Source organism: Garra rufa, unplaced genomic scaffold (genome assembly GCF_049309525.1).
Source record: "Garra rufa unplaced genomic scaffold, GarRuf1.0 hap1_unplaced_063, whole genome shotgun sequence".
In the NCBI taxonomy this organism is placed as follows: domain Eukaryota; kingdom Metazoa; phylum Chordata; class Actinopteri; order Cypriniformes; family Cyprinidae; genus Garra; species Garra rufa.
The window spans coordinates 10,327-23,761 of record NW_027394338.1 but is presented as its reverse complement, the minus strand read 5'-3'; the positions used below and the strand labels follow the sequence as shown (position 1 = coordinate 23,761).

Here is a 13,435-nt window from a genome sequence, read left to right as displayed (position 1 = left end):
GATGCAAACACTGAGAAGTCAGTTACTACCAGACAGTCAATTAAAAAGATAACTTACCGCAGAGGACACAATGAGCTGGCAACCAAAGACACAGAGGCAGCTGATTTACAGACAAACAAAAAGAAGAAATCACTTATATGATTCACTAATATGAGAATTAAATAATACAGCAAAAAACATCACAATTTATATCAATGTTCTTCATTTCTGCAAATCATTCTGCTGGTATACAATTTGAAACTAGTAAAGGTAGTTTTTATTGATGCAATAATTAAATGCAAATACTGAGAATCTGTCAAATACACAGCAGGAGCAACAGCTTGTTTGCACACAAGGAAAACAGAGAAATAGGTCAAATAATACAGGCATGACATAAGCTTCTATTCATTAAAAATAACTAAGTACAATCATTAAGCTTGTCTGTTAAGTAGCTTTAGTTGCTTTTGCAGTAAAATCATGTGTTGATGCTCAGATTCATTTTTTTTTTTTATGTTAATACTATGATTTTTGCTCAAAACTCACTTACAATGCCATTGACTGTTTGAAATAACTTCCATTTTAGATCTGATTAGGCTTGGTATTACAGAATGAGACAAATATTTCATAGTATAATACACATTGATAAGGACTATGTCCATTGCATTAGAAATATGCTTTATTCTTGTAAAAATAGGAATGACAGACCATGTATTTTTGCCATCGGCTGTTTGTTTCCATATTGCATCAGTCAACACGTCTATAACATTACCTGTATTTTATGCAGCTAAGCCAAATGTGTGATTCATGACACACCGGACGAAAACCGCAGCATCGCATATCGCAAATAATACACATTAGGACAGTGACCACACCGGCGACGTCCAGCTCCGCCGTGTTTTAATAAGATGCGATGACGGTGCCGGCGCGGCCTTTCCGTCCGGTGTGCAACCGCCTTCCCTTGTAGACGTACAGCGCGACGGCGCCCTCCGGCGTCAAGTATGAACGGAACGGACATTAAGAGCGTTTAGCGCTTCATAATGCTCACATTACCTTGCTTTGGGTAAAATAATACTGCTCTCAAAATTAATGTGAAGTAAATATATGACAAGCCATCAATATTTGTCCATTTGTGCCCATTTTTGAGCTAAAAGGCCTGAGGAACGTTGAACAGTCACAACCGTAAGGGCGGTAAATTATTTTTTCCTCAGTGTAACGTTAACTTACATCTGTGAGGCTCATTTTATGTAAAATTTGGCGTTTTCCACCGGATTACCTATCAAATAATGAACATTGGGCATACCAGTAGATTTTTTTTTTACAAAATGAACAAATTAGATGTCAAAAAATCGTTAACACACAATCACATGTAGTTCCCTCACGAGACGAATTATCATAATACGTAACGGAAATTAACAGTTTATTCATAACAAAATACTTATATTCAAATAAATAAGTTTAACAACTTGAAAAGCATTGTCCCACACGTATTTTGATAATCTTTGATTGAAAAATTACCTCAGAAATATTTCGGTACTCACCTGAAGGAAAGACCGCTGGACGGATGAATCCAGAATGATTGACAGCTCATTAGTTATGCAGAGTTCCAGTGTCTGATTGGCCAGCTGCTTTATTCGTTTACCGTTTAAATACTAAAACATACCCTCATAATTAAATAATTAATAACAACATGAAGTAATTGCAAATAATTTATTCACCAGCATTTAAAAATAGCAATTTATTATTAATAATAAACTATGGCAGCTAATTAGATATTCTACACAATTTCTGTACAACTTTTGTGCTCTTATTGTTTTAATGTATTATTATGAGCTATACACCGTAGTCAACCAGTACAATTTATTGACAAAAATAGACATTATAGTTGAAATGTATTATATTATAAGCAAACACCCTGGTACCCTAGCAACTGCATAGCAACACCCTAGCACCTGGTCAACTATTCTGGGTACCCTGACAACACCATAGCAACTGCATAACACTTTAGCAACTGCATAGCTACACCTTAGCAACAACATAGTAACACCCCAACAACCATCCCAGGTACCCTAACTAATCATGTTATATATTATAAATGCAATTCATACTAGCAGAGATGTCATATTTAAGAATTCATATTTATTAACAATAATATATGGTTTCTTAAAAATGGGTGCATTTCATTATAATAAATACAATTCATTAAATATCATTTAAATATATTAAAAACAATTCATTAAAACAAATTAATTTGTATATGTACATTATAAATCCAGTTCATAATAGCAGAGATGTGTTATTTGTGGATTCATATTTAATACCATGAATATATGGTTTGTTGATATGTTGTTCATTTCATTATTATAAATACAATTCATTAAAAAAATCATTGAAATATATTATAAACAATTCATTAAAATAACTTCATTTAAATATGTGCATTATAAATAAAATACATTAAAAAGTTCATTTCAATATGGTATAAAATAAAATTCATTAGAAAATTTCAATCCATTATAAACAATTCATTAAAAATAAATTTAAATACATATTTTTAATAGTTTTTACATATAAATGTAAGTTAATTTAAATGCATATAAAATTAAAGTTAATTTAAATTTTAAAAATAAAATCCATTAAAAACAAGCTCAATAAAAAAAATTACATTAAAATAAGTTCAACCATATACTTTACAATAAATATTAAAAATAATTTCAATAAAAACACTACTGCATCATTTGATCTGATGCTCTTCATCAGATGTTCTGAAAAAAAGCAAACGACAAATTAACCTTGTTAGCTGCATGATCACGTTAACAAAGTTAACATTATGTACAAAGTCAACATTAATTGTTAACATTATGTACAATTAAAAGTGCTCACTCCACATATCAATTCACCCATATGGAATAACTCGGATTTGACTATCAACCATAGTCCACTCAGCAATAATAAATGGAAGGAGAAAGGCATCACACACTTTTATCAGGTTAATTATATTTTCTAATCATCTAACCAAACATGTTCAAAACACCAATTTTCAATAAAAATATGTTTTGGCCCATTCTTTTTTTAAACTAGTGAGGACTAGTGCAATGTACCCACTAGTTCGTTGTCACAACACACACACACACACACACACACACACACACACACACACACACACACACACACACACACACACACACACACACACACAGGAGAGATGGAGGCAGGAGGCAGATTACTGTCTTGTCATCATGCGCCCCGGCGATGTTTTCTGATTGGACTCCTGCCAAGTTCAAGATCACTGACCCACTAACCCCCTCTCACTTGACCACTCCACAACAAGTCCATCTACTCTCTAAGGTGAGTCACTTCTTACTTCTCTACAAACATTTAAAAAGTTATATCTTAACTACAAAAATTAAATTTATTAGAGGTTATTGAAAATATTACTTGAAGTGAAGATTTTCCTCAGAAAATAAATTTTCCTGTCAGAGAGTGAAACAGAGCAGTTTCTGACAGGATTCCTCTTTTTTTAACTTCATACTGACAGGAAAATGTATTTTTTGAGGTAAATCTTCACTTTCCAACTAATATCTTTAATTACTTCTAATAAATAAAACAAATACATGAATGAAAAAAACAATTTCTTGTGAAGAATAAAGTAAAATAGAGAAAAATCCTGTCAGAGAGCGAAAAGAGGGTAGTTTCTGACAGGATTTGTTCTTTTTTTAAACTACATTCTTTACAATAAATTATTTTTTTTAAAGGAATTGATTAATTTATTAGAGGTTATTGAAAATATTACTTGTGAAGTGAAGATTTTCCTCAGAAAATAAATTTTCCTGTCAGAGAGTGAAACAGAGCAGTTTCTGACAGGATTCCTCTTTTTTTTAACTTCATACTGACAGGAAAATTTATTTTTTGAGGTAAATCTTCACTTTCCAACTAATATCTTTAATTACTTCTAATAAATAAAACAAATACATGAATGAAAAAAACAATTTCTTGTGAAGAATAAAGTAAAATAGAGAAAAATCCTGTCAGAGAGCGAAAAGAGGGTAGTTTCTGACAGGATTTGTTCTTTTTTTAAACTACATTCTTTACAATAAATTATTTTTATTAAAGGAATTGATTAATTTATTAGAGGTTATTGAAAATATTACTTGTGAAGTGAAGATTTTCCTCAGAAAATAAATTTTCCTGTCAGAGAGTGAAACAGAGCAGTTTCTGACAGGATTCCTCTTTTTTTAACTTCATACTGACAGGAAAATTTATTTTTTGAGGTAAATCTTCACTTTCCAACTAATATCTTTAATTACTTCTAATAAATAAAACAAATACATGAATGAAAAAAACAATTTCTTGTGAAGAATAAAGTAAAATAGAGAAAAATCCTGTCAGAGAGCGAAAAGAGGGTAGTTTCTGACAGGATTTGTTCTTTTTTTAAACTACATTCTTTACAATAAATTATTTTTATTAAAGGAAGTGATTAATTTATTAGAGGTTATTAAAAAAAATATTACTTGTGAAGTGAAGATTTTCCTCAGAAAATAAATTTTCCTGTCAGAGAGTGAAACAGAGCAGTTTCTGACAGGATTCCTCTTTTTTTAACTTCATACTGACAGGAAAATGTATTTTTTGAGGTAAATCTTCACTTTCCAACTAATATCTTTAATTACTTCTAATAAATAAAACAAATACATGAATGAAAAAAACAATTTCTTGTGAAGAATAAAGTAAAATAGAGAAAAATCCTGTCAGAGAGCGAAAAGAGGGTAGTTTCTGACAGGATTTGTTCTTTTTTTAAACTACATTCTTTACAATAAATTATTTTTATTAAAGGAATTGATTAATTTATTAGAGGTTATTGAAAATATTACTTGTGAAGTGAAGATTTTCCTCAGAAAATAAATTTTCCTGTCAGAGAGTGAAACAGAGCAGTTTCTGACAGGATTCCTCTTTTTTTAACTTCATACTGACAGGAAAATTTATTTTTTGAGGTAAATCTTCACTTTCCAACTAATATCTTTAATTACTTCTAATAAATAAAACAAATACATGAATGAAAAAAACAATTTCTTGTGAAGAATAAAGTAAAATAGAGAAAAATCCTGTCAGAGAGCGAAAAGAGGGTAGTTTCTGACAGGATTTGTTCTTTTTTTAAACTACATTCTTTACAATAAATTATTTTTATTAAAGGAAGTGATTAATTTATTAGAGGTTATTAAAAAAAATATTACTTGTGAAGTGAAGATTTTCCTCAGAAAATAAATTTTCCTGTCAGTGAGTGAAACAGAGCAGTTTCTGACAGGATTCCTCTTTTTTTAACTTCACACTGACAGGAAAATTTATTTTTTGAGGTAAATCTTCACTTTCCAACTAATATCTTTAATTACTTCTAATAAATAAAACAATTACATGAATGAAAAAAACTATTTGTTGTAAAGAATGAAATAAAAGGGGAAAAAATAAATATCCTGTCAGAGTATGAGGTTAAAGAGGAATCCTGTCAGAAACTGCCCTCTTTCCATTCTCTGACAGCAAAATTAGGTAATGAGGTAAATCTTCACTTCACAAGTAATTCTTTGAATGACCTTCATGTGTACTGTGTGTGCAAACAATACTATTTTTAATGTTTTTGAAAATATAGTTTCTTATGCTTACCAAGGCTGCATTTTTTAAAACAAAAATATTAAAAAATAATATTGTGTAATATTATTACAAAGGCAATTTACACTACAGTTCAAAGTCATTTGAAATTGATACTTTTATTCAGCAAGGATGTGTAAAATGAATAATACCATTAGTTATTAACATCTATTTCTGTTTTTAAAAATGCTGTTTTTAACGGTTTATTTCAATTGCAATCAAAGAATCCTGAAACAAAAAGTATCACAGGTTCCAAAAATTGTGTATATTAAAATAGAATAATTATTACTTTAAATTAGTAATAATATTTCATAATATTACGTTTTTCCTGTATGTTTGGTCAAATAAATACAGCCTTGATGAGCATAAGAAGCATCTTTAAAAAAAAAAAATAATAATAATAATAATAAAATCTGATATTTATTTCAGACAGTTTTTCTCACAAGTACCTATCTCTATTCCACAGAATGGCAACTCCGACCTCTCAGCCTGCTTTTTTGAGGTGCAAGTGCGTGGCCACCAGGTGCAACAGTAGGGCACTAAATTACACAATTAAAGGGAAACAAATAGATATACATAAATTCAAAACTGAAACAGATAGTGTACTAAGTGACGGTACAATGGTGTATCTTAATAAAAAAGAAGGGCTCACCCCTGAGTTTGAGGAGGGGGTGAGCTACATCCTCCAAAATTACACCTTGTCCAACAAATATGGACAGATGTATTTGTTCGTCGGCCCTGGGACGCTGAAGTTTAAAACTGTGCCCCAGGACCTCAGTGAAGAGGCACATAATGCCGCCAGAGCTGTCCTATGTCCTCCTTCACCTAGTGTCACCGGTGAAGAGGAGGACATATTCTCAAGGGGAGGTTATCTCAGCCTACAAGGGCAAATCAAAGAAGTGAGTGAATTTTCTATTTATTTTCTTTTGATCTAGTAAATGTTACAGTGTTAAATTCATTCTTTTAAGAGCTTAACCTTAAATAACTTTTAAGTTTAACAGTGTTACCTCCACCAGTTCCAGCTCCAGGTTGCCTAGAAGAGATAATTAAAGGGATAGTTCACCCAGAAATTTAAATTTTACGTTTATCTGCTTACCCCAGGGCATTCCAGATGTAGGTGACTTTGTTTCCACAGTAGAACACAAAGATTTTTAACAAAATCCAATGTAACCTGTCAGCCAAATAATGTGAGTGGATGGGCACCAAACCTTTAAAAGTAAACAAAAACATGCACAGACAAATCCAAATTACACCCTGCAGCTCGTGACAATACACTGATGTCCTAAGACACAAACGATCAGTTTTTGTGAAAAACTGAACAGTATTTATATCATATATTACCTTTGATACACAGCCACGTCTCATGCGGGACTTTTCACAGATTTTCCCTTGCGGCATTTGCGTACACTACACCAGAGCGCATGCACATGTAACAAGCCAGATGTTGAGCTAGTGCTCAGGACAGATTGACGTGGCTGTGTATCAAAGGTAAAAAATGATGTAAATACTGCTCAGTTTTTAGCAAAAAAAAAAAAAAAGATCGTTTCATGTCTTAGGACATCAATGTATCGTCACAAGGTTTTCGTTAAAAATCTTCGTTTGTGTTCCTCTGAAGAAACAAAGTCACCTACATCTTGGATGCTGTGGGGCACTATTCAGCTACAGTTCTGCACATTTCAAAAGTGAGGCAGTTTTATTCCTAATATATATATATATATATATATATATATATATATATATATATATATATAGTCAGCCATCTTAATATTGTTAATATACAGTTTGAACATTAACACTACAGTTACCTACAAACACAGTTAAAAAAAAAATGTATTTTATTAACTACTCCTATAATTAAACTATATACTATAGTTCTATTGATGTGTATGAATGTCATTCAGATATTCTATTCGAAATGTTAATCACTACTAAGTGATTTTGTATGTTAATTTTACAACCCTGACAGTTTATGGAAACCTTTAATGCCTCTGTTGTATTTGAAACACTATTTTAATTATTTTTTTTCTATTATTCCTTTCATTTTTTTTCTTTCCTATTCATAACCGAGAAATGCTACACTTGAATTTTCCTTTTCCAGATGCGTGGGGTGAGGATGACACGAACAAACGTTCCCATCCTGGACCTTCACCTGGTGTGTGGGGAAAAGGGGTTCGACGTTTCTCTGTGGAGGGATGTGGCACTGACGACCCTTTATGTTGGTGACGAGGTGCTCATCACACACCTTCGCCCCTGCATCCTTCAAGATGGACGAGGAAAATTTCACTCCTCTACACACACCACTGTGAAGGTACATAAGGCACAAACACATCAGCCAAAAAACAATGCACAAATACATCTACAGCACAGTTTTTTTTAACATATGCAATATACTATAAACTAATCTGATGTTCCAATATTTGTTCTAATACTGTACTACAGGTCAATAAACATGAATCTAATACAGTGGTGGCCAAAATGATTAGAACACTAGTATTTAATATCTAGAAAATGGTTAGTCAGTTATTTCTTTCTTTTGCTGTAACATGTCAGTAGGAAGTTTACATTTACAAACATTCATTTAGCCATTAATTTTAATTAGAGGTCGACCGATGTATCGGTTTTGCCGATTAATCGGCACCGATAGTTGATTGGCTGAACTATCCGTTATCGGCAAAAATCCATGCCGATAGTTTTTCCGGATTGCTTCTTTGCTGAAGCGGCTCACGCTCCACTCCGCTGTCATAGAGTATGAGAGGTTAAGTCAGACACCAATGTTAAATGTCAGGATTGTTACCATATATTTGCATTGATTTATATCCAGTTGGTCATATTTGTAGCCAGCAAAATTGCAGATTTAAAGACTTGATGTGAGAAAGCAAAATGTGTTCATTCAGCCTACAGAATCCTGCTGTGCCACAGCACGCCATTCACAGTTTTACATTACATATCTGTCCCAAATTGTTGTTAATGTTTATAAAGGCTTGACCCTGCTGGAAGATTGTGCATTTAAGTTATAAATTCGTATTTCTGTAGCTCTAATAAAGTCTGTATGCTTCATATAGAGCTATAATTTATGTTTTAGCCTTTTCTTCAGGCCGCGGAAGCATGGTAGGTTTGCATCTTGTTACGCACTTTATTTCACAATGCAATTTTCCTTGTTCTTACTTGATTTTAATAACTGATCAACAAAAATTTGTATTCAAAATTAAGATAAAAATTATACAAAACGAAATTCGTTTAAAAAGGGATTTTCCACAAATAAAAAGGTGGAAGTGGTCAACAATTGTGTCTGACCCTCTCCAATTCTCCCGGCATATTGCCGTCCAATTCATACCACGTCCTTTATGACATTTACAAATTACACACACTTCTTTCGTAATTAACAGATTAAACTGAAACAAAACACAAACAAATAATATTTAAACATTTATGTAAAACAGATAACACATTTTCTTAAATGGTTACAACAATATAGATCGTACTTTCTCTTTCCGTTTGATCTGTTGTTTAAACTAATCTTTGCCGCTTTTTTGATCATTCTTGAAGTAAACATTTGCCCATTTGGTGATTAAATCAACTGTTTTAGATTTCTGCTTGAACTACACGACGCATCCTGTGTGTGTTAGATACCTGCGAGTTGTCCGCGCAACGCAGCGTTGCATCCAATGCATCGCAACCCTCTCTTCAAGGAGCTTGTGTTTTTCCCCGCATATGGCACGCGTGAGCGCCTGAAACGCGGCTGGCTTCATTGCACAGAATTTGCACTGTGAGACTCGTGTGCATTGCTTGACAGTGCGTGCTTCCACACGCAGTTTTTTACTTTACATGTGCCTTCATTTCTGCCGTTTGTAATGCAGTATATTAGATGCACAAAACTCGCGCTCTGACAGACTTTCACTTGCAATTTGTGTTTGTTCGTCCTAAAAAGCTCGATTGCAGATGCGGTTAAATGCACTTGCCATTTCGAATACTTTTATACGAAACTGATGTACACACAGTCAGTTATGTTTTCAGAGCAGGGCATCTGATATATCGAAATAGATCTGTGCATTCGTTTGAATGCAGCCTGTTAAAGCAGCCACTGTCAATGATCTCATCAGTAATCAAACGAAAGGAAAAAATAACTATTGTCTGTTAACTTTTGGATACTTAAAGAACACTTATTTTAAATAAGTAATTGGTTAAAAGTAGCCTGCTTATAATAAAAAATAAAGTAAATTTTGCTCAAAATAAATTATATAAAATGTATATGAAAATGTAGCCATGTGCAGTAATATTGAAAACTGAGAATGTGATGCATGGTTATATTTAGTTGTTATTGAAAATCGTAATTAAATTGAATCTTAATTTTAATACGGCAGTACTAACATACAGAGATTCCAAATATAAACAAAAAGCATAGAAACTGCAATTTTACATATTGTTAAAATGTAAAGATTCCCACCCCTACTGTTAATATGAAATAACACTTTACAATGAGCCCATTTGTAACATCAACTAAGATTGATGAAAGCTGTAGAATAGAAGTGTTGTTCCTTGTTAGGGTGTTATTTTGTTAACATTAATGAACTATGAAATAACTTTAATGATCAATATATAATTAAAATTAATATTTTTATTAATTTACAAAAGTATGGTTTATTACTTTTTTAAAACTAGCAGAGCAGTATTTTAGTTGCCGTTCAGTATCTATTTTCAAAAACTATCGGTTAATTAATCGGTATCGGCCAGTGTGGTCCAACCTAGCTATCGGTATCGGTAAAAACCAATATCGGTCGACCTCTAATTTTAATCATCCAGTAACAACAGCCAGTGCTCCACACAGAGATCTGATCTCATCCAGTTTGTCTGGAATGACAAAGAAACAGAACAAACTGAAACAGACTAAATCCAGACTAAATCTCAGTGTAGAGCACTAGCTGTTGTCAGACTCCTGACTGTATTAATCACACTGGATTATTACTGATACGCTGATGCTGCATCCCAATTTGCATTCTATCCATGTACTCTAACAGTCCAACACTGAATGTGAAGGATTTTAACTGTGACAAGATGATTGACTGGGCAGTTTAAACAGTAACAGTGTGCATGTAACACAGTGGCAAAGTGGTTCACTAAAGTGGCAATTATGAAAAAGTAGTATGTCCCAAACCTTGCCTATTCTTCTGCTATACATTGTAAAGCATCTTTACTAGAGGAGTATATACTTTTACGGCATAGCATAAGCAGGTGAATTGGGATGCAGCATGACACTTCACACTTTCCAACACTAATTTATTTGCTTTTTTTTTTTGTAAAACCTGCAGATGCCTGAGGGGCAGGTGCAAGAAACAGAGGCCCAAATTATTGGTGTCTCCGAGGTAAACGAGACTTGCCACATCCTGACCAGCGACTCGGTGGTCTACGTCATTCCACAGTACTTATTCTCAGGTGCTGTGGATGACCTGATACCCAGGCTGCCGATGAGGCTGACTATAAAGCACGTAAACCGCCGGGTTCTAGAAATTCACTCAAAAGAGTAAAATGTAAATAGTTACCTGAATTATTACCCATTAGTTTGTGTGTTTTTCTTCAATTTTTAATATTTGATGTGTTTTTTTCCATTTATTTGTTCTTGTTTGGTTTGTATATAGTTTTTTAAACAATGATATCTGTTTGTTAATAAGAATAAAAATATAATTCTGTGTTCCACAGTAGTTACCTTCTTTGCCATTCATCTCTAATCCATCCTTCATTGAACATCCATATCTTCAGTTGTGTCACTTTGAATAATAACTAATTTCTTATGGGTTTAGAAAGACATAGGCAAAATGAAAATTGTCACAATTTAATTCCCCCTATCTTGTAGAGTACCCCAAACTGTGCATCTTGTTTCTTTTTTTAACCCATGAAACATGCCAAATCTGCCAGGTGTCAGAAACCGGATAACTAATTCACTATTGGTTTCTTTGAGATTTTCCCATGTATACCCGCAATGTTTTTTTCAGTTTATGAGTAAATTTATTTAGAGGTTTTTGATATCATTGCACCACTCTATAGTGCTTAACAAGCAGAAGAGTAAAACAATTTTTACTTACCCAAGATACAGTGAAGTACAGATGATCACAGAGATTCAGCAACGCAGCCAGATTTTCATCTTGGATCAGAGGTGACAACACGGTGGGAATAGGAAAAAAAAAAAGTTAGAATCCACCATTTATACAACTGTGAAGATACACAAATAGGGGTGGTTGGGCAATATAGCAAATATATGGCAATTATGAATCATGAATTAATCATGGTTGCTCGTCATGTTGGTTTTACTATTTTGCAAGTTGTCTGATCAAACTAATTTCTCCATTTTAAAAACAAAACCTTACAAGGTAACAAAAAAAAAATCTGCAGCTCCAGGTGTTTAGCAGTAGCATTCAAGAAACTGAATGAACATAAAAATACAACAATATATAAACTTAACTGTATAAATTGTACATCGGTTCTTATTAAAGCAACTATATTAATGTCCTTCAGTCAAGAGCAGTGAGTAATTTTTCTATTTGTGTTTTGTTAACATTAAAGAAAAGTGGCAGCATGTTTGTAGAAGTATGCTTTCCCTTTAAGAATTGTGCATTTAACATACAGGCACGCATCCTCTCACTTTATACATAACCAACTGTGTTTATATGTAAACCTTGAATTTAGACAGTACTGCCGCAATCAGGTGAGAACCAGTAATCAGGCCCTGTCTGACAGGCTTTTTAGTTTTCGCGCGTTTTAGGTGTTGCATACACCTGAAGCGCGCGTAAACTAAAAAGCCTGATAAAACAGTGCGCAAAGGAAAGGCTTAACAAGAAAGTCTTCAAAGTAAATAATGTACTTTTGTATTTGCGAATAAGTGCAGTTTCCCGAGAGTGTAAGTCTACCCCTTAGTTAACATTTGCTGTGAATGTACGAGGCCTTGCACAGTATTGATAACTGATAAAATGCGCGCTGTAGCACGATACTATGTTTCTTCAAAAGCATATTGTGGAGACATTTTATTCGTCCATGAACAAAAATCGTCATATTTGCACAACCCTATCACAAATATAATACTAAACACATCAATAGGCTTAACGTTATATATTACATCAGTGCATGGCCATAAGCCGTCACTTAGCATTTCCTTAATAAGGTACGGAAATTTTATTTGCTTATTAAAACACACGCTTAATCACTTCTCAGAAATCCTGTCAGTACTCACCCAAAGAGAAGAGAGATATCCCTGCTGCATTGAAGAACCCCTGACAAACTCCCGCTGACCAGCTCCACTCTAGAAGCGCCAAAGTTCCACCAGGGCCACAGTATGGAAGTAGAGTTGTGTCGTTCGCGAACGAACCGATTCTTTTGAACGGCTCATAAACATGAACGATGGGAGCCGAGTCGCGGCTGGGGGGGAGCCGTTCTTTCTGTCGTTCTTTTTTCCTATGCGTGTTTCACACAGATGCACACAAATTATTCCCGGATGGTCTACTACTTAACTTAAGAATTCGAAGTGCGGATCAATGCACACTCTAATAACGGCTAATACTGCCCACAACACATTGCACGGGGAACGAGGATCCGATTAGAACTACAAACACGCATAAAAATTGTTTTAAAAACTACAAACATGGCGGATACGCGCGACCAACGGACAGGTAGAGAAAGGTGTTTTTGTGATAAATCAATGTGTAACCAAATAAAAAAAAAATTTAATTAATGTTATCCATGGTATATTTCATGTGCAGCAACATAATGAACTTTTATAATGATAGGTTTGGTCATTAACTTTTAAATGCATCATTATGCAAACACGAGCAAAGTT

At 33.5% G+C, this 13,435-nt stretch overlaps 1 long non-coding RNA gene across 2 annotated transcripts; it reads right to left on the bottom strand.

Moving 5' to 3' along the window:
- Positions 1-2,012: 2,012 nt before the first annotated feature.
- LOC141316015 (uncharacterized) lies at positions 2,013-12,945 on the bottom strand. 2 transcript variants are annotated; one of them, XR_012351185.1, is made up of 7 exons: positions 12,833-12,945; positions 11,691-11,749; positions 7,763-7,913; positions 6,621-6,646; positions 6,266-6,491; positions 6,063-6,152; positions 2,104-2,741 (listed from the first exon to the last, which is right to left on the bottom strand). It is a non-coding gene; the product is annotated as an uncharacterized lncRNA (long non-coding RNA). The 2 variants fall into 2 exon arrangements; XR_012351184.1 differs by having other exon boundaries at positions 2,013-2,741; positions 6,266-7,913.
- Positions 12,946-13,435: the final 490 nt, after the last annotated feature.